Consider the following 11,941-nt stretch of genomic DNA (forward strand, 5'->3'; position numbering starts at 1 on the left):
CTGGTCTTACCCGGGCCCCTCACATCCTCATGACAATAGGCCTCCTTGGTTTACTGAAATAGAAAATACCGGCTCATCAGCAATGTTTGATTGGTTGCTTCAGAAACAAATGTTGCTCTGCTTTCTTTACTATGTTTTTTTTTTTCTTCCATCAGACCCAATCCAATATAGGTGGGAGAGAAGGTAACTGGAGCCTCTTGAAAAACCGAAGTGAACCAAAGTGAGCTCACAGATTCAGATAGAAATCGGGAGGAAGAAAAATTGAGAGATAACATGGATTTTCGGTCTAGTAGGTGTTCTCACACTTAAATTTTACCAGAAGCGTTAGGTAGGATGACAATAATTGTGACAGACACTGTTCTCATTGGACAGATAAGGAGGCAGCCTCAGAGGGACGAGTAACCTGGGCCCAAATATATCGCTAATAAGCATCATAGTGTGTTTCTTGATTACACTGTTTTGTGAAGCTCAAAAAGTTCGGGGTGTGTGTGCCCGTACGTGTGCATGTGCGTGTGCGTGTGTGTGTCCATATGTATACGCAATCATAGGTGTTCTAGTAAAACTGATATAAGGTAGGATTTCCCATACCTTCGATGATTTCATGTCCTGCAGGAACATAATGTTCCGGGATCAGGTTTTTATTCTGCCTTCTGTGCTGCATGCTCAACATGCCTGTGACTTTACAGCCAAGACTTGCTCAGGAGGAGCCTATTCTCATCTTCTGGAAGGTTGTACTAATCTTTAAAAGACAAGGACATAGGAAGATGATCCTATAACAACGACTGTGACCACGATTAAAGGCTTACTATTTGCCACACGTGCTTCTGTGGGCTTTGCCTGCATTTGCTTTTTCACTCTGCACAACATCCCTGTGGGGTAGGCACCATGATTTCTCCATTTCCAGATGAAGAGGCTGAGGCACAAGAGGATTTATGACTTGCCAAGTTACCAAAAGCGGAGTGTCATCCAGGTAGCCAGTCCAGGCCCCCTGGCTCTGCAGCCACTCTGCAATGCTGATTCTGAGCCTGACCAGGTCATCACTGGTGGCTCCCTGAGAACCTTGACTCGGCCCCCTTCCTTAGTTGAGTTGGGAAACATATTCATGTGTGTGTATTTCTCTCCCTCCCTCTCCCTCCCCCCTCTCTGTTTTAGTTTTTATTATTTTGAAAAGTGCATAGAACAATAAAAACTTTAAAAGTAGGAAAAAGCTTACAGAATAAATAAGGACACAAAGAAAGAAAACAGTGCAATGTGTTTGTGTTTTAAGTCGTGGTGTTACAAAAGAGTCCAAAAGTTAAAAAAAAAAAAAAACATGGAAAAGTTTATGAAGTGAAAACACTTACAGTAAGCTAAGGTTAATGTATTATTGAAGAAAGAAATTTCTAAAGCTAAAGATCGTGTGGCCTAAGTGTCCAGGGTTTATAAAAACCTACAGTAATGTCCTAGGCCTTCACATTCACTCACCACTCACCGCCAACTCACAGACTCACAGAGCAACCTCCCGCCTGCCCTGCAAGCTCCATTCACCGTAAGTGCCCTGGCCAGGTGTCCCACTGCACAAAAACCTATTAGACTGCATTTCTTCCATTATTATAAGTAGTTGTACATTTTTTAGGACGTAGGCGTACGATACACCTCCAGGCATAGTTAGGGGTTGGGAGAGGAGGGAAGAGGCCATTCTTCATTTATTAATTGGGTAGCATGGGGGCAGGGGAGGCAGTTTCCTCCTTCTCCTCCTCATCCCCCTTCTCTCTTGTTTTGCTTCTTCCTTTTTTCTTTATTCCTCTCCCAGTTCCCCCTTCCACCATCTTGATGGATTTGGATGAGATGTAGACACTTTCTATGTCAGGCTTTAATCATACTAAGGGAGCAGGAGAAAAGTAAGCTGCCTACCATGACACAATGGAATGGAAGTTTGTCAGCCATTGACTGCTGTGCCATTCTGACATTTAGTGTTTTCAGGACATTCTATATTTCTGCTATCCCACTAGAATATATCCCCTTGATCACTACTGTGTGGCCATATCCCAGCTGTTTCGTGAGCCACCCTCAATGTTTGTGACAATGTAGTGTGGGGACTCCCTCTGTTTGGTGCCTTAAACTCGCACATTTGGGGTTTTGTATCAGGATAGCAAAGTGATAGCCTTTAAATAACCTGGCTGGCCATGGTGGCTCATGCCTGTAATCCCAGCAACTTGGGAGGCAGAGATGGGAGCGTGACTTGAGCCCAGCAGCTGGAGACCAGCCTGGGTAACACGATGAGACCTCATGTCTACCAACAAAAAAGAAAAAAGAAAAAAGAAATGCTGCCACCGGGTGTGGCAGCATTTACCTATAGTGCCAGCTACTCAGAAGGCTGAGGCAGAGAGGATCACTTGAGCCCTGGATTTGGAGCTTGCTGTGAGCTACAATCAGGCCAAGGTGGCCTGGGTGAGGACAGAGTGAAAAAAAAAAAAAAGAAAGAAAGAAAGAAAAGAGGAAAGAAAGTAAAAACAAAACAAGATCGATAACACAATTTAGAAGTCTTGGTGTTACCGAAAGCTCGGCCACTTGCCCACGAGGCCGAATAAGGAGGACAAGCTGTTTGAGGAGGAAGGAAAGAGTCTATTTTGCAGGTAAAGGAGGAAATAGGGTAGAGCTTCCCATCTCAAGCCCCGGAACATAGGGCTAGGTAGAAATACAGAGCTTTTAAAGGCGGGGGCGGGGGCGGGGGCGGGGGGGGGGGGGGTGGTGTTCTCAGCTTTAGCAATGATTGTGGTTAATTGTTTCAATTGTCCAGGCTCTGCCAAAAACAAAGCCTGTGAACTCTGCTGGCCGCCCCCCTGGGGGGCAGGGGAACACTTGGAAGTTTTAAGAAAAGATTTAACCTGCCTTGGGAACATAGGCCAGACTACAATTCCCAAAAGTGGGGGGGGGAATAAAAGGACAGAACCTCTTTCTGTCCTTTTTTGGTTTCTTCTTTTTCCCCCCTAGGTGCCAAAAGATATGAGCCTGATGCCGAAAAGAAATAGGTACAGGCGCCCACTGCACACACAGAGATATATGATCGAATACATCGTGTTGACAGTGTTTCTGAGTTGGGGAAACTGGAAGATGATCGGGAAGTACCATGAGCAACTTTGTATTTTTTCCAGGACAGGGAAATGGACACGAAGAGAAAATGCATCGTTCTCGGGGTACGATAAAAAGCCACATCTTGTTATATAATTCATTCTGTGATTTAAATTTTTATACAATATGATATTCAATAAACCTAAAAAACAAGATAAAACAGAAACAAACAAAAGAGGGGAAAAAAAAAAAACTACCGGCAGAGGCCTATGATCCCGGGAGGAGGCAGGGAGCTGGAAGAGGGGCGCCTCCCGCAGACAACAGGGCAGGTGGGCGAAGACCCGCTAGAGGCTAGGGCTGCCTCAGGCGGGCTCAGAGCTGCGGGCCCAGGAAGAAGAGGGTGGGACCGGACCGTGCTCTACTCCCCGCCGCTGATCCGAACCCCGCCCTCCACACCTCTGGGGAGTCAGCTCTTACACTCCCAATCCCGATGTCTGATCAAAGTGGCCGCTAGGTGACACCCAACAACCGGTGCCAGTGTCAGCCTGAAAAGAACTGACCCTATGATGGGGGTGGGGTGGGGAGGGGTGGGGGTGGAGCGCACAGTGGGTGGCCCAGCCAGCTCCCCTTCCTCCTTGGAGCGGATTGGATCATCTGGAACTTTATCGAGAGAGGAGAGAGTGCCACTGGGTGTGTGCTAGAAGCCGGAGGGTTGGGGCAGGGACCTACCCAAGAGAGAAGTAGAGTACAGGGAGTTTCAGAGTTGACCCGCTCACGATCTCGCCCTGGTCAATACAAGAGTGGCAATATCTGTCACTGTGGAATGAACACTTGGTACCGAAGACCTTTGTCTATGCTGGCCCCCTATGCCTAGGGGGGCATGTGGCCAGAATCTGACATCCTAAATGTCTTCTTAGAAAGAATTTGTGGGTGGGGGTGGGGGAAGAAAGACAGAAAAAGAAAAGAAAGGGAAAGAAATGGCTGCCACAAAACTATCAGAACAGATAAGCGATCGATAGGGCCTATCTGGTTAAGTTCTTTCCCTACGCAGAGAACGACAACATAGCTGACTTCACTGCAGTCAGGCCACGTTCCGGTGGACACAGAGAGTCAGGGATAGACTTTCACGCTCGGCACTGTCTCTCATGACAGCAGGAAGGTGGAGGGTGGCTGAGGGTTCTATGCTCCTTTATCACATACTGTCAGGTCAGGTAAAATTGAGGACAGATTTCCAGTATTTCGAGAAAGGAAGAGCACTCATGTAGGCCATCTATCTGTACGTGGGAGAGTGTCTCCGGAAGTGGCTTTAAGAGCCGGGATGTGCCTAGGCCAAGAAGGTACACAATCCTGAGTGAGAATGGTCCCTCCCATAGAGTCATTGGTAGAAGGCCACCTGTCGAGATGGAACTCCCCCCGCCACCGTCCCCCACCCCCATCCCCGCACCACAGAGTAGAGAGACTCAGAACGGAGTCACTCGGTGGCAGTGCCCTGCCCGGGTGCCCCACCATCCAACCGAACTGGGAAACAGGTGGGCTTTCCGACCCTTGGGAGGGAGCTTCACCGCGGGCGGACAGATCAGAAGCGGCCCGGCTCCCTTGAGTGGGCAGGCTGGGGACGGTCGGTGGGGTCTCTTGACAGGAGGCACCACGGGACCCTTGAGGCAATGTCGGGGGCATCTATGTTGCGGTCCAAAGCTAGCGTCTGAGAAATTGTCCCGAAAGAATGATGGCGTAAACAAATCCCCTCCGTTCAAGAAACGAGATTCACTTCTAGAGGAGGGCCACCCCTGTGGGAGAACCGTAGGCTTCCTGTGGACATTCTCTTCAAAAGGGAATTCACTCAGTGGAGTGAAAATCGGAAAATCGCTGTCTTTTGACGCAGCTGCAGACAAAAGATGGCACTAAAATCAATGAAACACACCTCCTCCCATCTTAACGAGCGCTCCGGATGGTCACAGGGAGAGCGACGGGCTCTCTTCCCACCCTGTGGTTTTCTACCTTTCGTTGCGGTTTTTTCCTTCAGTGGATAGAGGAGGAGACACAGAGGGGTCAGCCGGCTTGTGAGTGGGTTTATTATCCTCTGCGAGTATCAACACACAACACCACTTAAGTGAAGGAACACGCCGGTGTTTCATGTCATATGGCTCAATGCCAGGAAGATACTAGTCTTTGCAGACCTCTTTGTGACTGACAGAATGTCGCCTTAGACACGGACATATCTTGTCCTTCCCTCCCGAGGCGATTCTGTACCTCCTCGGGGCCAGGGCACAGTCTGCCTAGGCACCTACAACACGTGTGGCAACAGCCTTGATGGCTCTGCCATGAGAACGAACTCACGTGGCACAGGGGGGTGGAGGGGGGTCGGGTGCTGAAGAATCCAGCTGAGTGAAGGAATGTCACAGGATTCAGAGTGCCATTGATGGGCTGAGAGGCGAGCAGGGCAGGCTTTGAAAGGCTAACATTCTCCCTGCCTTCCGTCTGTCTGGTAATACAGAATGTACAGGCCTGGTGCAGTGGCTCACACCTGTAATCCTAGCACTCTGGGAGGCTGAGCAGGTGGATCGCTCAAGGTCAAGAGTTCGAGACCAGCCTGAGCAAGAGCGAGACCCCCGTCTCTACTAAAAATAGAAAGAAATTATCTGGCCAACTAAAAATATATATAGGCTGGGCACGGTGGCTCACGCCTGTAATCCTAGCACTCTGGGAGGCCGAGACAGGAGGATCGTTTGAACTCAGGGGTTCAAGACCAGCCTGAGCAAGAGTGAGACCCCATCTCTACTAAAAATAGAAAGAAATTATATGGAAATCTAAAAATATATACAGAAAAAGATTAGCCGGGCATGGTGGCGCATGCCTGTAGTCCCAGCTACTCGGGAGGCTGAGACAGGAGGATCCCTTGAGCCCAGGAGTTTGAGGTTGCTGTGAGCTAGGCTGACGCCATGGCACTCACTCTAGCCTGGGCAAAAAAGGGAGACTCTGTCTCAAAAAAAAAAAAAAAATACAGAACGTACAGTCCTTTCCAAGGATCGATTCCTCCAGAGGCAGGAAGTATTCCAAGTGGCCATACCGTGGGTTTTCTACACCACCCGTCACCCACTCCGACCAAGCCGGAGGACAATGTGTGCTTTGGCATTACATCGTGGTAAAAGAGACATGCCACAGCACTGACCACGTCCATCGATGTTGTCAGCACTCTCAGGTTCACAGTCCCACCTTTCAGAGGAGCCTGGATGGCTACTCTGTGTCACCATTTGCCAAATGCCAGCCACTGCCTGCTCCCCACCCTCCATCCCCCGCCCTCCATTTGGCCACCACAACTCTTCATCCACAGGGGCCCTCTGTGGTGGTTCACCCCTATCTGTCCCTCTACCCCTTTTGGGGGGTGGGAGGCAGGAGGCACACGAGTAGGCTGGAGCAGGCCCACCTGCCCTGAAAGTTGCAGATGATTGAGGACAAAGGTGCCTGCACAGTAGGGAGGGTGCTGGGTCCATATCCCAGGGTGGACAGTCCCTATCCACCCTCACCCCCAGGCCAGACCAGGCCTGGGCACTTCCTACCTCCCTCCCAAGAGGGTCTGTTTAGCAGCCTCCTTGGACTTGGCCACAAGGAAGACAGAAAGTAAGGGGGCAGCCTCCTCAGAGCAGAGGTGGTGGTTCTCAAAGCATTTGGGGGGCAACCTGATGTGAGTTACAAATAGTAGGGGACTGATATTTTGCCCTGGCCCTAGACAAACAGAGGACAAACTTCCTCTCTCTCCCTCTCTCTCCGTCTCTCTCTCTCTCTCTCTCTCTCACACACACACACACACACACACACACATCCCCGTGCAGTTTGGAAGCTGGACGCTAGCTAGGTGGGGATCACAGATGAAAGCTTTTTAATAGGAGAGAAGCCCCAGGCTATGAGGGCTACTAAGTGAAGCCTCAGCTCTGAAGGGAGGGGACCCTTAGACCTTCAAGGAGGTGATGATTGAAGGGATTCTCCCCAGGGCGAGTCCCTGGGAAAGCCAGGCTAGCTAGGGGTTCCCCTCCCCGCCTCCAGGCAGAAGCACAACACTCGGTATCTCAGAAAGGTCACGTGGGGATGAGATGAGACTCATCCTGGGAGCCAGCACCTTCCTACAGGCCTCTCCTCATGGACCTTTCTGCCAGGGCTCTGACCTGAGGGGAGAGGGTGGGGGTGGAGGAGACTAGCCAGTGCCTGGGCACATGCTCCCTCCCTCGGAAAATGTATTTCCTTCTGGAGACATTCTGTGACCGACCCCTGAATTACTTTTGTTCTTTTTTTCCTTTGTAGTCTAGATGGCCCATCCTCTGGTTAACCATTAACCACTGTTTGGACATTTTGAGGTCATGGCCAGTTATTTTGCCACAACACCTATGGTCGTGAGGAACATTTTAGCTTACGGATCCCTATGTATCAGTGTGTTTATTTGTCGCATCCTCAATTTTTTTTTTTTTAGGCTGCGATGAAAATAGATATTTCATAAAACTGACCATCTTAACCATTTTTAAGCGCACTGCTCCGTGTTATTCAATACACTGCCAAATGTCATAGAACCATCACTGACTTCTGTCTCCATTCCTTCTTTCACGTCATCAGAAAGAAAAATGCAAAAACCAAATAACCCTCTGGGAAGTCATCTCAGTCAGAATAGGTGGCACTTGCCACGGGGTGGGGAGATAGGGGGAGGGTGTAGGCACTGCAGGCACCACAGCCACCGTCTGCCCGTCTGTGTGTACGCCTGCGATCAGAACCATCCGTGAGCCAGGAGCCATCCATGTCCAGACAGACCCTTGATCTTTCAAGGGCAGGATCCCTTTTTGCCCATCCACCCTGGCTCCTTCAAGCTGCTGCTGGAACACGTGGACGGTTTCCTGCCACAGGGCTGGGGATGGGAAGTGAATAGCGCCCTCTGTGCTTAGAGCTTACGTGGATCAAAATCCACCTCAATTCATCTTCTGAGGTTTGCCCCAGTGGGAGTCAACAGCCTCGCACCGACTCCAGAGTTCCAAAACAGTTCCACCGGGCAGGTCATGCCAGTGTCCATTTTGTCCCGGTGGGGAGACAGTAGAAGGAGGTAGGTCTCTCTTCACTGCTCTCCAAACGTGTATAATTTCTTTTTTTCTTTTTCTTTCTTTTTTTTTTTTTTTTTGTTGAGACAGAGTCTCACTTTGTTGCCCAGGCTAGAGTGAGTGCCATGGCGTCAGCTTAGCTCACAGCAACCTCAGACTCCTGGGCTTAAGCGATCCTACTGCCTCAGCCTCCCGAGTAGCTGGGACTACAGGCATGCGCCACTATGCCCGGCTAATTTTTTCTATATAGATTTTTAGTTGTCCATATAATGTCTTTCTATTTTTAGTAGAGACGGGGTCTCGCTCTTGCTCAGGCTGGTCTCGAACTCCTGACCTCGAGCGATCCACCCGCCTCGGCCTCCCAGAGTGCTAGGATTACAGGCGTGAGCCACCGCGCCCGGCCTATAATTTCTTAATGACTAAAAGTAGAGAAATCTCTCCAGGAACGAGCACATCTAGAAACTGGGACATACGTCATGGATATCTCATCTCTCTAAACCATCTACTCATCTGGAAGATGGGTAGAAAAGATAGACGTGAAAATTTAGACACAGATCAATCCAGCATGACAATCCACAGGAACAGCGGTTTCTCACTCAGATTGTAGTTTTCCCACATGATTGACATGTTGTTTTCCATCCTGTGAAATTCGCACTGTAGTAAGTATGCCTTCCAGTCATTTTGCAGTCCACGGATAGTCAATCCTAGGATGCGAAAAGGGTGAATTTTTATGGTCTTTGGATTCCACGTCAAGAGGCAGGGAGATGTTCTCATCCCTACGTGGGAGCCGAATGTTAAAAACAATCGATCTCACAGAGACAGAAAGTAGAATGGCCATTACCAGCGGCCGGGAAGGGCAGCACGGGGTGGAGGTGAGGTTCAGTGGGTAAAGTGGGGATGGCTGATGGGTGCGAAAATATAATCAGATAGTCAGAGAAAATGAATAATATCGATGAGCATGACAAAGTGACTTGAAGGAACCATCAGTTCGGTAGGGTATAATCTGAAACAACTCCAAAGAGTGGAATCGGAATGTTCCCAACACAAAGAAATGTTAAATCCCTGAGGTGATGGGTACTCCAATTACCCTGATTTGATTAATTCACATTATATGCCTGTATGAAAACATCACATGTAACCTATAAAGACAGAGCATTATGAGACCAGGTGCGGTGGTTCACGCCCGTAGTCCTAACACGTTGGGAGGCAGAGGTAGGGGGATCACCCAAGTTCAGCAGTTGGAGAGGATCCGGAGCGATACACTGAGACCCCATCTGAAAGAAAAAGAAAGAAAGAAAGGAGAGAGAAAGAAAAGAGAGACAGAAAGAAAGAAAGAGAAAAAGAGAGACAGAAAGAAAGGAAGGAAGGAAAGAAAGAAAAGAGAGAAAGAAAAGAGAAAAAGAAAGAAAAGAGAGAAAGACAGAAAGAGAAAGAAAGATAGAAAGGAAGGAAGGAAGGAAGGAAAGAGAGAGAGAAAGAAAAAAAGAAAGAGAGGAAGGAAGGAAGGGGGAGAGAGAAAGAAAGAAAAAAGAAAAAAAGAAAAGAGAGACAGAAAGAAGGAAGGAAGGAAGGAAAGAGAGAGAGAAAGAGAGAGAAAGGAAGGAAGGCAGGAGAGAGAAAGAAAAGAGAGAAAGAAAGAAAGAAAAAAGAGACAGAAAGGAAGGAAGGGAGGAAGGAAGGAAAGAGAGAGAAAGAAAGAGAAAAAAGAGAGACAGAAAGAAAGAAAGGAAGGAAGGAAAGAAAGAAAAGAGAGAAAGAAAGAAAAAGAAAGAAAGAAAGAAGGAAAGAAAGAAAGAAAGAGGAGAGAGAAAGAAGGAAGAAACATGCATTGGGCGAGTATGGTGGCACAGGCCTGTAGTGCCAGCTACTCGGGAGGCTGAGGCAGGAGGATTGACTGAGCCCAGGAGATTGAGGTTGCGGTGACCAAGGACGCACTCTACCCTGGGCAATAGACGGACACAGACCCTGTCTCCCACTCAAAAAATATACAATTATTGGGTACCCATAATAATTAAAAATTAAGAAAAAGGGACTTATCATAAAAAGCAGGAAGAAGGGAGGGAGAGAGAGAGAAAAAAATATCTATGTCTATATCATCAAGGGGAGGGGATATTACCATGAGGACATGGGGCATGATTCTGAATATTTTATTTACCTTGTAGGCTACTGGACTCTGTGGAGATCAATGAAGAAAGATCACCCAAAGGAGAATAAGTGGTATATATGGTGAGCTTGCTTGCCATGTGTGTGCCAGCCTGTGTGTAAATAAATAGATAGATAGATAGACATTAGACATTCATTCATTCATTCATTCTCAAGAGAGTCAGTGTCACGACTGCCACCGCCAGCAGCGCTTTCTTTGCCTTTGGCAGAGAGTCTAAGGCAGGCAAAGGAGTGGGGAAGCTGTGAGGTGGAAAGAGGGAAAAGGCAGGTCCTGACGGGAGGCGGTTGGCATGCTTGAGGAAGCTGAATACAGGCCGGCTCCAAGAAGAGCATCCCACGTGAGGGGCCGTGGGGTGCACCTGTGGCTCTCCACACCCCTCCAGTCGGTCCTAAGTTGGGAGCGGGGACAAATGTGAGGGAAGGGAAGCCCTGAGGGCTTGAGCATTGTGGGGGGGGGGGGCGATAGTTAGCTGCACAAGTGCCTTAGGTCAGGCTTGGTGAGCTGGTCCGGTGGGTGGATACAGAGGTGGTGTGTGTGGTGTCACCAGGGTCAAGGGCAAACTTTGAAAATTCCATCGCCCAGGCCAGAAAGGCTCCCTTATCATCTGCACGCAAACCGACACTTTTTGTGGATAGAGAAACATCATTCGGTGTTTTTACAGAGGCGGTGACGACCACGACCATGACAACTACTCCTGCCGCCCCTGCCACCGCCTACACAGGTTGGGAAATGCATTAAAATCTTAACCCTTCCCTCTCCCCAGCAGGCTTAATGGATGGATCGATCCCCCCACTCGTGGCCAAAGGGACCCCAGGAAGACCCTAAAAAGATGACTTGTCGGCCATGAGAAGGCAGGTCAGACATACCTGGTCACGCCCCGTCAGCCGGCCTGAGGCTACCTATCTCCGAGACAGAGCTTCCATCACAGCTGCGGGTCATCCATTGACTTAACAGGGTCCCGTGAGTGAGTGGCTCGTCTACGATGAACAGACTTCCTTAGCTTAAAAGATCGCAAGCGTTTAGACAAAGCTGCATCTTTTTTAACCCATTACCCATCCAAGTATCAGTTTAAACCCCGTCATTCCCCGCTTCGAGACGGCTCACGTTTGCGGGGGAGGGCGCAAACCAACGTACACTGTGTCCCCGTATCGATCGATGATTTCACACAGAATTCCCATGTCCCTGAAACGTAGAAAACCAAACTGTAACTGGACCACGGCAAGAGCACTCGCTCCAGGCTTCTCGGTGTGGCTCTCTGGGCCACGGTCAGGGACATCCATCTTACAGAGTTTGGCTTCTTTTCCACGGACAGACCTATATGTGTCCACATGAGTTTATGAATAAATAATGCATACTAAAATTGTAGAACCAGAACAATTGAAAAAGTCATTTAGCACTTTCCACGGACCATCTGGCGTGCGGGCGGGTGGGCCGGTTCCACGCTTTATTTTTTGATTTTCATGTTTTCCATCTGACTTGAGTGAGTGGTGTGTATTGAAACACCCAGACGCTGGCCTTCCTCGCCTCAAAGGGGAAAATATCTAGGATTCATTCCCCTTCCCCGCTGGCCTTTGAGAGTCGTTCAGCCCTATCCTATGAAAGGACAGATTTGGCCTCCGTGGAACAGCTCCATAGAAAAAGAAGTTATGAA

This window comes from Eulemur rufifrons, chromosome 30, assembly GCF_041146395.1.
Source record: "Eulemur rufifrons isolate Redbay chromosome 30, OSU_ERuf_1, whole genome shotgun sequence".
NCBI lineage: Eukaryota > Metazoa > Chordata > Mammalia > Primates > Lemuridae > Eulemur > Eulemur rufifrons.